General features: G+C 41.6%; 1 non-coding gene across 1 annotated transcript; it reads left to right on the top strand.

Annotated features, from left to right (window-relative positions):
* The first annotated feature begins 207 nt into the window (after nucleotides 1-207).
* Nucleotides 208-314, top strand: LOC136146240 (U6 spliceosomal RNA). The gene has a single exon (XR_010658958.1). It is a non-coding gene; the product is annotated as a U6 spliceosomal RNA (small nuclear RNA).
* Nucleotides 315-13704: the final 13390 nt, after the last annotated feature.

The raw sequence follows: 13704 nt of genomic DNA, 5'->3' as shown, positions 1-13704 counted from the left end.
AAATTCTACTCTACAGAAAAGTGGTTCAGTTACACATACATACAATCTTTTCTTAATTATATATTCTCTTCTATTATGGTTTATCATAGGATATTGAATATAGCTTTCTGTGTTATACATAGGACTTTGTTGTTTATTCATTTTGTATATAAAAGCTTACAAGTCCCCAGTCAAGAATTTTTAGGTCTCCAATTAAAGAATACCCTTGTGCTCGCTTCGGCAGCACATATACTAAAATTGGAACAATACAGAGAAGATTAGCATGGCCCGTGCGCAAGGATGACACGCAAATTCATGAAGCGTTCCATATTTTTTAGATCTGAAAGAGACACGTGCACCCCAATGTTCATCGCAGCACTGTTTATAATAGCCAGGACATGGAAGCAACCTAGATGCCCATCAGCAGACGAATGGATAAGAAAGCTGTGGCACATATACACAATGGAATATTACTCAGCCATTAAAAAGAATACATTTGAATCAGTTCTAATGAGGTGGATGAAACTGGAGCTCATTATACAGAGTGAAGTAAGCCAGAAAGATAAAGACCAATACAGTATACTAACGCATATATATGGAATTTAGAAAGATGGTAACAATAACCCAATATGCAAAACAGAAAGAGAGACACAGAAGTACAGAACAGACTTTTGGACTCTGTGGGAGAAGGCGAGGGTGGGATGTTCAGAGAGAATAGCAGTGAAATAAGTATACTCTCAAGGGTGAAACAGATCACCAGTCCAGGTTGGATGCATGAGACAAGTGCTCAGGGCTGGTGCACTGGGAAGACCCAGAGGGATGGGATGGGGAGGGAGGCGGGAGGGGGGATCGGGATGGGGAACACATGTAGATCCATGGCTGATTCATGTCAATGTATGGCAAAAACCACTACAATATTGTAAAGTAATTAGCCTCCAACTAATAAAAATAAATGAAAAAAAATTAAAAATAAATAAATAAATAAATAAAGAATACCCTTCTCTCCAAAGTTGTTGTCATCTTTATATAAACATGTGTGCATACAGTAAAAAGTTGCACATCTCGAAAATTAGTTCATGAGTTATTCAAACTCTATTTTCTGGAGAAAATTAGCAAGGCGTTTCTAGGTTTTTGAACAATATTCCCCCTATACTTTAAGATGGCCGAATAGGCCCACATGTCTGGCTTGCCTACTAATTTTTATAAGTAAGAAAGTGAAAAGTAATCACAGACAACTCACAGGGTACAGAAAACCTATTTGCACTCGGTGCACATCTAGGAGAATCATCCTTCTTCCATCCTAAACGTCCTTCCAAACTCGGCATCATTCAGTAGACCTTTAGTTATGGTGCAGGGCTGTGGCCACGACGCTTTCCCCATTTCACTTAATGATTGATTCAGTTTCCATACAAGCAGCTACCTCAGGAACACTTTAAAATAATTTCGTTTTCAGGATATTATGGACATTTGTATATGAACCTACAGTTTACAGAATACTCTGGATCTATCATTTTTTGGCTCCTCATAATCACTGTGAGTAGTTATGGGTTTTTTTGAAGGACTTTTAAAATAGCATCTGCAGCTGACATTTGCCTACAGGTAAATGCTGAGGATGGACTTACTTAATGAGGGGATTCCCAGACAGCTCTCTGGGGATGTACAGAAGATGCCTGCCTTCAACATATTAGAATAACCACAACTCCTCCCATTTTTGTCATTTTTGTGGAAATCTGTGAATAGCTTTACTTTGAATATACTACATACTGAAATACTCAAGTGGTTCTGAAAGTGTACTAAGAAAAGTGTTATAAATTAAGATCAGTGGGGAAAAGAAAGAGTTTTAATTTATACAAGCATGTGTGCATGTTAAGTGGCTTCAGTCATGGCCAACTCTCTGCAACTCCATGGACTGTGGCCCTCCAGGCTCCTCTGTCCATGGGATTCTCCAGGCAAGAATACTGGAGTGGGTTGCTATGCCCTCTTCCAGAGGATCTTCCTGACCCAGGGATCTAACCCGCGTCTCTTATGTCTCCTGCATTGGCAGGTGGGTTCTTTACCACTAGTGCCCCCTGGGAAGCCCTAATTTACACACACACACACACACACAAACATATATATAATTTTACATGTAATTTATATATAATTTAAATATGGGACACCCTAGTGGCTCAGCAATAAAGAATTCACCTGCAATGCAGGAGATGCTGGTTCAATCCCTGGGTCAGGCAGATCCCCTGGAGAAGGAAATGGCAACCCACACAAGTATTCTTGCCTGGAGAATCCCATGGACAGGGGACCCTGGTGGACTATGGCACATGGGGTCACAAAGAGTTGGACATGACTTACCAACCACAACAACAGCAACACAGTTTAAATATATATGTTGCAATCAAAATTGCAAATAACAAAAGTATTCTTGTAAGTTTTACAACCCAGGAGGTAGTCAGTCCTAGAGAGTGAGTGAGTGGGGGAGAGAGACAAAGCAAGAGAGAGGGAAATCTTGACTTTCTCTTAATAAGATTTCTAAATCTTGGAACTTCCTCTCCTTAGAGACAGAAAGGGTGAGAACAGAAAATGTGAGTTACAGGCAATCTTTCTTACAAAAATAAACATTTACTCTCTCTCTCTCACACACACACTTGCTAAAATGACAGGAAGAGTTCCTCATTTCTTTTTTGGTCTCCAAAATGTAAACGGCAGACTTCTTTTATTCAGCTGTATTTGAAGGGTAAGTTGACATGGTCATTTGAGACGTTACTGGAACCAGAAACAAGAAATCACCGTCGAGTCCTCTCTCCATCCTTCCCCCACCCCATCCCAGCCAAGCAGACATCAGTCTTCTCTGCTCATCCTGGAAGGTACGTTCACGGTCTGTGGACGTCTCTTCCTCCTCGCCCTAATCCAAGCCTCCATCGCTCTGAGCCGAATTATCACACAACCCATCTCCCGCCGCCCAGCCACCCCGCATACCAGGAGCCTCCCAAACAGGCCTGTTGCTGCAGAGCCCGTGAATGAGGCCGTGAACTGTGGGCGGAAACGCTTCGAACTTCAACTTCTCTCATCCTTTAAAATGACTATTTTCCTGTATTCTATGATCCACGTAATATGATTTGGGAATAAACTTGCCTATATTGCTGGGCGGGTTGTACCTGTTTTATTGATAGAGGTATACTATTTAAAAAGTTTGGTGGCCACTACTCTACATGGCAGTCAGAGTGAATTTTAAACATGCAGATCAGATCTTGTTAATTCTTTAGCTTAAACTGCTCAATGGCTTCCCATCATACAGAGTCCAAAACCTGTGGCAGTTCCTACAAACCTGGAAGGACGTGCCTCGTCTCCGGCCACCCTGCAAACCTGCCCATGTCCTAGGTGTGGGGCTCTGTCCCCGCTGACTTTCTGCTCCTCCTCTGAAGACAGGTTTATCCCCACGGGAAATCACACACGCCCTGCCCTCTGCCTCTGTGAAGCTTTGTGGGTGTGTTTGCTCAGTTGTGTCTGACTCTTTGAGACCCCATGGGCTGCAAACCGCCAGGCTCCTCTGTCCAGGGGGTGAGGCCTCAGGTCATGTCTCCTCCCTGACAACCCCTGCCCTGCATACCATCATCTCTCTCCTACAAGTGTCCCTGCATTCAACTTTCTTAGCTCCTGCATGCTCCATCATGGGACTTAGCAGGGTTGCTATTAAACATGTATAGTTCCACACTAGGCCATAATCTTCATGAGAACCTCTTTACCTCTTTAGGTAACTCCCAGCAGCCAATAAGGGCACAAAAGAACAAAAGAATGAATTCAAGGAAGAACTCCTACACTCACACTTGATTCCCAAGAGTCAGAGGGCCTGGAAGGGTCCTCAGAGCATCACCTCAGGAATCTCTGAAATTTCTGGGGTTCATCTGCCCTGCTCCCGACAACTTAATTCTGGGTCTCAATGAACCAACTGTTTCTCTATGAGGCCTTTTGAGAGGCCCCTGAAAAATCCCTCCCCAGCATCCTCTGGAAAGCTTTATCACATCACTTAGGGATACATGAAAAGAGAAAGTTGCTCACTCGTGTCCAACTCTTTGTGACCCCATGGACTATACAGTCCATGGAATTCTCCAAGCCAGCACACTAGAGTGGGTAGCCTATCCCTTCTCCAGGGAATCTTCCCGACCCAGGAATTGAACCAGGGTCTACTGCATTGCAGGTGAAGTCTTAACTAGCTGAGCTGCCAGGGAACCAGCTCTTTTCACTGCTGTTTCTGCACCAAGATTCATTGTCTTCAGGACTTGGAGCTTATCACTTATCTCTGGGACTGGTGTAAAGGAGGCATTTCATAAGTGACCAGAGATCTCTAGTGTTACAGGTCTAGTGTTCTTAAAAAAGAAATGTTTCAACTTGTTTAATTTCCAGAATTCTCAAAAAGTGAAATCTATTCCTTAGATAAGGCAAATGCATTGGGAGGGGTATCTTTATTTTCAAAAATTTTATTGAAGTAAGGTTGATTTACAATGCTGTGTGTTAATTTCTGCTGTACCGCAAAGTGATTCAGTTATACATATATGTATTCTTTTTTGTAGTCTTTCCCATGGTCGTTTATCACAGGATATTGAAGAGAGCTCCCTGTGCTATAGAGTAGGACCCTGTTTATCCATCCTATATATACTATTTTGCATCTGCAAACTAGAAAGAAACAGGAAGGGGAGGATATAAAATGTACACACAGCACATTTGGAAAATGCCAGACTAAACCTAAGGAAAATCGGTAGCCCATAAGCAGGGTGACCATACAGCCAGTCTGCCTGGCACAGACTCACAGCCGTCACTCTGGCTCCACTGGCATCAGCTGTCATGTTCCCTCTCAAGAGGGCCCCGACTGAAATGACAAGCCATACAGTCACCTCCAGTGAGCAAGTCCCCAAAGCCCATCTAGCCCTCCTGCTCCCTGCTTGTTCTCTACGTCTCGGAGTCTGTTTCTGTTTTATAGATATGTTCGTGTCATATTTTATAGTTCACATATAGGTGATATCATATGGTATTTATCTTTCTCTGACTTAACTTTGCTTAATGTGATAATCTCTAGGTTCATTCATGTTGCTGCAGATGGCATCGTTTCGCTCTTTTTTATGGCTAAGGAATATTCCATTGTGTAAATATACCATATCTTCTTTATCCATTCATCTGAGGATGGACATTTAGATCGCTCCCACGTCTTGGCTGTTTTACTTATTTACTGTTGGCTGTGCCGGCCTTCACTGCTTGCCTGGGCTGTCTCTAGTCGGGGGCGTGGGGGCTCCTTTCCTGCTGTGGTGCGGGTGGCCGCCGCGGTGGCTTCCCCTGGGCGCTCGGGCTTCAGAGGCTGTGGCGCGTGGGCTCAGGAGTCGGGCTCGCAGGCCCTAGAGTGTACTCTCAGTGGTTGTGGCGCTTGAGCTTGGTCGCTCTGAGGCATGTGGAAGTTTCCCAGACCAGGGATCGAGCTGGTACCCCCTGCCCTGCAGGTGGATTCTTATCTACTGCACCACCAGGGGAGTTCTTGGCTATTTTAAACAGTGAGCAGAGGGGGGTGTGTGTCTTTTCAAATTATAGTTTTGCCTGGGTTTATGTCCAGGATTGGGACTGCTAGGTCATGTGGCAACTCTATTTTTAATTTTTTAAGGAATCTTCATACTGTTTGCCATAATGGCTGTATCAATTTCCATTCTGGGTGGAATATAAGACTTGCTTTGATATCTTAAATGCTTATCTTACCCTTCTTAAGATCTGGCTTTGTTGAGGGGGTGGAATAAGAGAATTAACAGTCTGTCTGGTTCTGCTTTTTTCTTCTCCCTCTCAGAGAAACTAACTTAAAAGGGAGGGTGACTCAAGGACTGAGCGTAAGCCTGGAATAAACAAAGTATATGGATGTTGCTTTTGCCACATCCATAGGATGCAAGAAAGACAAAAGGAAAGAAAAGATATTCTTGATGCTCTTTGTGGCAATTACACAACATGGAAACATTAGGTAGCTAGAAAAATGCTTTCTTGAAACTTAGAATGAATTTAAAACACAATAAGTAACTGTTTCTGTTTTTATGACACCAACCTCATACAGATCACTTATATTCATACCTAATAGCTTGGTCCGAAACCAAACATATTTGATTCATGTAGTATCTACTGGATTCTACTCACAGGAGATTCTTAATCTTAGCCCCTGAGCTGTTTAACTTTTAAGCTTGGATCCTAATAAGGGTTCAACTTGCTTGCTTCAGTACCAAGAACTGCGGTGGAAGAGTTACCATACAAGGGCAGGAAGGCTTCCAGGGGGGACGGGGGCGGAGGTGCGGCTTGGGCACAGTGTTATGTAACCACAAAGGGAGTGCTGCAAAGGGAAAAGTTCCCTCTGTCTTCCTTAAAAATATTAAATGCTAAAAATGTCTCAAAGACACCTAACAAGCACATGGAGTTAGCAGCCCAAATATAATTAGACCCAGAAAATCAGTTCAAGCTGACGGGCTTATGGGACTGCTATTTCAGATAACTTTAGATACTTGGTGTCCCCAAGAGACAGTTGTAAAAATGTATGTACAGTATGTTTCAGTAAGAGAAATGTCATTTCCTTTTTCATTGACAATGAGTTATGAAAGTTGACCTACAGGCCGTCTCCAAATGAGCTGCATTCCAGTAGCGCCTTTCTAAGTCAGTGGCTGGGCTGGAACATAGTTTCCCATGGAAACAATTTTAGATATGGTGGTTCAGATGGCCAGATATGGCCAAGAAGCCCATTAACCTAATTTTGCTACAAACTCTGACCACCATGTATGACAGACAAAGCTTTTTCATAAGAAAATGTTTCCTAACTTCTCAGCTGGGATTTCTGTAACTCACCTTCCCTGGCCGGGCAGGAGTGGGGGACGCCTTGAATGCAGATGCTGCTGGGGTGGGCGGCGGAGGCTGGGCCCGGGGCGAGGTGGGCTCCTCCACAGCAGCAGCAGGGCCCCCGAGGTGACTGTGAGGCCTGGGGGAGCGAGGCCCCGGAGCCAGTGTACCTGTGAAGGAAACTGCCATCACTGCATTGGCAGTATTTTATTTTCTTTTGGCAAGAACTTCCTAACTGCTGAGAATATGCCTACCTTTTGCTGAGCACATAGTCTGCCCTAGAGCAGTGTTCACTGCTGTGTCCACATCATTTCGCCTGATTTTCCAAGCAAATTCAAGATCTCTGAGGCCAGTTGTCTCATCCAGATTTAAGAAACAGGGCCCCTTTACTTATTTTTTTCACCACACGGCAGTGAAAGCACCAAGTTCTAACCACTGGACCGTCAGGGGACTTCCTTTCCCCTTTTATTAAAAGGTAGCATATGCTCTGTAGAAATTCTGGATAGCAGCAATTTACTTATGTACATATTTTTTCTTACTATTTGACATGCTTCCTTATTAAAATATAATGGCGTTTCCCACTGTGGATTTATAAAACAAACACCGAGAACTGGGATCCAGAGAGGGACAGCAATACCCAGAGGAGGACCTGCCCAGCGCCAGCTTGGTACCTGTGGGTCTAGATCCCGGAAGCGGGACTGCGGGTTGATGCAGCGGTCTTCCCCGTCCACACCCCCGACACCTGTACACTCCTTGTCTGTGCTCTCTGCAGGGTCACAGAGAGCTTGTGTGTCTGCTTCATCTACTCAGTTGGAATCCTTTGAGGCGAGGACTACAGAACTCATTTATCTTTGTATCATCAACTTCTAATATACTGCCTGGCAAATATGAGATTATTAAATGAGTTTCCAAATGATTTCATGAATGGAGAAAAAGTGACTGTAATGTTCAAAAATGAGTTAAACAATTTAGCTGAACCCTAGGTTATTAGAATAAAGGGAGAAGAAATGGTATTTCTCCTATCCAGTGATGTGTTCTGAGACAACAGTGTGGAGGTGTGTTAAGACCAGGCAGCAGAAAGGAAGAGTGAAGACGCCGCGGGGAGGGAAGGAGGAGAGAAATGAAGCCAAGCAAGGCCTTGGAGCAGCCAGGAGGAGCGGGGTCGTGGGCAACAGTGGGGATCCAGTCTAGGCAGAAGGATGGCCGTCACAGCAACTGGAAGGGGGTGTCAGGCAGTTGAGATTATGCTTGAAGAGCTCAAGCTTACATAAAAGAATTTTTTTTAAATAGAGAAAACTGAGGAAAGTAGAATTGAGTAGAGAGGCCTGAGTGGCAAATGTCTAAAGCAGTTTCAGGGCCTGAGAGGGAAAGCTGACTGAAAGTAACAGCCGCTTTCCGGCCTTTCTGGAGTAAGGCCAGTTACAGTTTAAGAAAAAGTGTTGATGAGCAATGATGAGAATCTGTTTGAAGCAGGAGCTTATGAAACTGTCATTCTTTTGTGTCAAATACTACATGAGGAGCTCTGGGCCTAAAGACATGAAAAATCAACATGCCCTCAAAGAGCTTTTGTCTAGTAGGGAAAAAACTATCTTCAAAATATACTTAGTTCCAACGTTATTGCCTTACTTTTTAAATGGTCTTATAACATAGCTAATACTGCAATACAGGATGGCTCCTACATACTCTGTCTACATATGAGAAAAGCAATCTCTTAGGTACTTTCAGTTTTCGTTATGCAAAATAATTTTGATACACAGGTATGTTATTTCCTGAAGCTGTGCTATGTCAAATGTTTATACCATTCCAAGAAAGAACTTATCTTCCTGGATCTATTAAGAAAATTGTTGTCATTAAAGTATATTTTAAATCAGTTAAAAACAAACAAGCAGGTCATTTCAGTGTCCATAAATATAAACTGATTTTATTAGCGTCCTTAAAAGCAAAGTATTTGTTCCAGTTGACCTCAGAATCAAACCAAATCTGCTCTGATGGAAACTTGCTAATAAGAAAGTTAAACTCAGTCAGGTGTGGGTCCCCAGAGCTCACACAACACAGGAAACGCATGTAAGTCAGAAGTACGTTGACCTAAACACGGTAACAACCACAACTGGACAGGAAAAAATGACATATCTGTTCAATTTAAATGTGCAAAAAGTTCCCGTAGTTACGTTTCCAAATGCTATGAGAAACACAATGCCTTCCAGGTGAGGGCGTGCAAAGTAACCTGCTCTTCCTGCATCAAACCCAGTCTCCACATCGGTGAGGCACATTTTAGGGAGGTTTTCAGAAAGCTCTTGGCATTTAACCTTTAAAAGCTAATCTTTAACCTAAAGATACCTGAGCATTAATTACAAATTTTCTAATTAATAAATTTCAGCTAAAAGGCAGTTAATTTTTACAAATCTGTTTTTTTTTTTTTTTTTACAAATCTGTTTTTGATAATAGAGTCCCAGCACATTTTTTTTTACAAATTGTTTCAATAAAAAATTACTTAGAATCCATTTCTGAAAACCCATTGAAAAAGCAATTTAAAAAGTCCTCAAAGCCATTACCCTTCCCCTTGTTTTCTATAAAATTCATCTCTATCTTACACTACTTATAGTCTTTGTAGAGGATCAGTTCTTCATGAATAGTCTTTTTGAATACAAAACAAAAGAGCTTCTTTTTTTCTCTTGTCAAGAACTCCTATGAATGCACAGACAGATGTTTGGGAATGTTCTATGAAAATACCATCTGAAATAGCATGCAACTGAAAACAAACCAAATGTCTATAAATCTTAGTACATCTTTATGAACAAACAATATATAGCAAGGAAAACAAATTTTTGAACAAAATTTCCAAACTCTTTAGTGAAAAGCAAAACAGCACTAATTCATATGTTCAGAATGATCCAGATTTTGGTTTTGTTGTTGAAAATTACAGTTGAGTATCTTCAGAAGCCAGGTAATCCCAGTATTAAATAAATTGTTTCAGAGCACATGAAAGAAAACTTGCAAATCCTTTTTAAGAAGGATTAACTTTAGTATAACACTGATATCCAAATCTGTACAGATAGCACATAAAGAAAAAATTATGAATATGAATATTGATGCAAAAATTCTAAATAAATTATTAATATCCATATAACTATTAATATCTACATAATATCTAATTCTAATATCACATTAAGAAAATAATTCACCATGACTATGTAGGTTTTATGACTAAGTAGGTTTTATGCCAGGAATGTACAGATAGTTGAGGGTGAAAAATTTATTAATATCATTCACCTTATTAATAGATTTTAAAAGAAAGATCATATGCTTACCTCTATAGATGGGGAAAATGCCAACAAATTTAACAAGCATTCCTTATACAAATTCTTGAGAAAACAGGATATTTCCTTAACATTACCAATTAAAGGCGAGCATTTTATTTAATGCATAATTCTGACATCCTACTGAAGTCAGAAATAAGATAGATGTTCCTACCTCTACTACAGTTTTGAGTGGTATTAGCCGATGCAATCAATGAGAAAACAATGAGAGAAGAAGAATTAAAACTATGTCTATTTGAATATGATATGATAGGTTATCTGGAAAACTTCGAAGAATTATAAAACAAACTCAAAAAAGAACTTAGCAAGATGGCAGGATGCAAAGTTAATATGCAAAACAGCCTTCAGATACATAAAAAACCCGTTAGAAAAAACTCCATTTAAAATGGTAATAAAAGATAAAATACTTAGGAATACATTTAAGAAATGTAAAAATTTTATATGAAGAAAACTATAAAACCACTGGGAAAACTGTGTGTGTTAGCCGCTTAGTTGTATCTGACTCTTTGCCACCCCATGGACGGTAGCCCACCAGGCTCCTCTGTCCATGGAATTCTCCAGGCAACAAAACTGGAGTGGGTTACCATGCCCATCTCCAGGGCATCTTCCTGACCCTGGGATCAAATGCAGGTCTCCCGCATTGCAGGCAGACTGCGTACCGTCTGAGTCACCAGGGGGGCCCATCTACAAAACTGTAGGAAAAACTAAAAGCATGTCTGAGCATACGGAAAGACATCGCTTGTTTGTGCATAGGATGCTTCATCATCAAGATGTCAGTTCTATGCTAAACATTTAAAACAAAAAATGGCACCAGGATTTTTCTTCGGGAATTTGAAAAGCTGAAACTAAAGCTTGATCTCACATCAGAGTGCCACCTGGAGCAGAAGAGTGACTTCGGGAGAAAGCTGCACTCGCCCTCCCTGAGTCCTCTCACCTCTAGCAGATGCGCTGCCATGTGGGTTGCTGAATCATTCCGTTTCCAAAAGAAGCTAGAAATGCGTGTGACATTTTACATGTGACTGTGCTGACAACTAATTTAAATAAAAAATAAAATACAGGTTAGGCAAAATATGCCTTGCATGTCTATCTATCTAGACCACAGGCTGTCAGCTTTTGATCTTTTGAAAGTTGACAAACTTTCTGTAAAGTTTCAGCTGGTAAGTATTTCAGGTTTTGTAGGCTATATACCACCTCTGTTGCTTACTCCTATGTTTATATCATTTAAAAAGTGTAAAAAGGCATTCTTAGCTCCAGGGCTGTAAAAATCGGGCCTTGAAGTTTGCTCTTGGGATGGTAGCTTGTCATGCTTGCTTAATAGAAATCATTAGCCTTGAGATCCAAAGATAGTCATATCACCTGACCTCTTATCTCTTACAAATCATTTTTTAAAAATCAAGCTGGAGTAAGTATAATATAAATTCACTGCAGTGGGACAGTTCACAATGCAGTACATTTTTCCTCCTAGCATACAGACAGTATTCAGGAAGCACATCCTGAAAGGGGATTTATGTACAATTTTGAGACACCCTCCCACCACCTGTCCCATTGTAACTGCTCTTACAATGATGGCATATCAGCAAGAAAATGTTTTCTATTTTACTCCAATCATGTTCTTAAACAAACAAAAAACCCCAAAAACAGTATTACTGGGTTTATAATTTAATTTTTCTGATCAAGATTTATTAGGGTGGTTCTTGCTTCTTGGCTGTACTCATTTTCTTTTCTAATCCCTTAGAATCATGTTTGGTAAAGTTTAGGACAATAGCATCAATTTCTAAGACAGGCCAAGGATTTCCTAATCCTATTAGACTAATGATGCGTCAAACATCAGCGGAAAAGTGGTATCCAATCCATCCTTACGGATTTATTTGGTCCTGGCCCAACCTCAGAAGTGACATTTCAGTGATCTGACCTGGCCCTGAAAATTGAAACTCATGAGGAGACTTTAAAATTTCTCCTGCTACTGTGGCTAAGTCATTTCAGTCATGTCCAACTCTGTGCGATCCCAGAGACGGCAGCCCACCAGGCTCCCCTGTCCCTGGGATTCTCTAGGCAAGAATACTGGAATGGGTTGCCATTTCCTTCTCCAGCAAAATTTCTCCTAGGGTTCTTTAAAAGATAGGTACATGTGAAGAAGGTTGTAAAGATGGAAATCATCTCTCAAATGCCTTTTAAAAACCTCACAATTCATTGAAATGACATTGGGAGTGTCAATCATACAGTACTGAATCAAATTTGATCCTGAATCACTAGCAATTTGACTCTGGGTCTACCGAAGTTGTCCTCAGTCTTGAGGTCAATTATAAGACCAACCCAGGACTAAAGATCACCTAGAGTTTTGCTGGACCAGTGCCCCTGGGCTTCTTAATCAGTTATCTCTAATTTCAGGGAAGAGCAAACTCAAAAGCAGCCCTTCAAGATTAAGAACAGTGATGTGCTGCAGTAGGCAAGCCAATTACTAAGGAACAGTGGGCCAGCTGTTAACACAGCCATCTCTAAGATGAAATCACACAAACCATGATGGATTATCAGTTCAGTTCAGTTCAGTCGCTCAGTCATGTCCGACTCTTTGTGACCCCATGAAAGGCAGCACACCAGGCCTCCCTGTCCATCACCAACTCCTGGAGCTTACTCAAACTCATGCCCATCGAGTCGGTGATGCCGTCCAGCCATCTCATCCTCTGTCGTCCCCTTCTCCTCCTGCCCCCAATCCCTCCCACCATCAGGGTCTTTTCCAGTGAGTCAACTCTTTGCATCAGGTGGCCAAAGCATTGGAGTTTCAGCTTCAACATCAGTCCTTCCAATGAACACCCAGGACTGATCTCCTTTAGGATGGACTGGTTGGATCTCCTTGCAGTCCAAGGGACTCTGAAGAGTCTTCTCCAACACCACAGTTCAAAAGCATCAATTCTTCGGCGCTCTGCTTTATAGTCCAACTCTCACATCCATAAATGACCACTGGAAAAACCACAGCCTTGACCAGACGGACTTTTGTTGGCAAAGTAATGTCTCTGCTTTTTAATACGCTATCTAGGTTGGTCATAACTTTCCTTCCAGGGAATAAGTGTCTTTTAATTTCATGGCTGCAATCACCATCTGCAGAGATTTTGGAGCCCCCCAAAATAAAGTCTGACACTGCTTTCACTATTTCCCCATCTATTTCCCATGAAGTGACGGGACCAGATGCCATGATCTTAGTTTTCTGAATGTTGAGCTTCAAGCCAACTTTTTCACTCTCCTCTTTCACTTTCATCAAGAGGCTCTTTAGTTCTTCACTTTCTGCCATAAGGGTGGTGTCATTTGTATATCTGAGGTTATTGATATTTCTCCCGGCAATCTTGATTCCAGCTTGTGTTTCCTCCAGTCCAGAGTTTCTCATGATGTACTCTGCATATAAGTTAAATAAGCAGGGTGACAATATACAGCCTTGACGTACTCCTTTCCCGATTTGGAACCAGTCCATTGTTCCATGCCCAGTTCTAACTGTTGCTTCCTGACCTGCATACAGGTTTCTCAAGAGGCAGGTCAGGTGGTCTGGTATTCCCATCTCTTTCAGAATTTTCCAGTT

This window comes from Muntiacus reevesi, chromosome 13, assembly GCF_963930625.1.
Source record: "Muntiacus reevesi chromosome 13, mMunRee1.1, whole genome shotgun sequence".
NCBI lineage: Eukaryota > Metazoa > Chordata > Mammalia > Artiodactyla > Cervidae > Muntiacus > Muntiacus reevesi.
The sequence above is the reverse complement of the archived record's forward strand: the minus strand, read 5'-3'. Positions and strand labels throughout refer to the sequence as shown.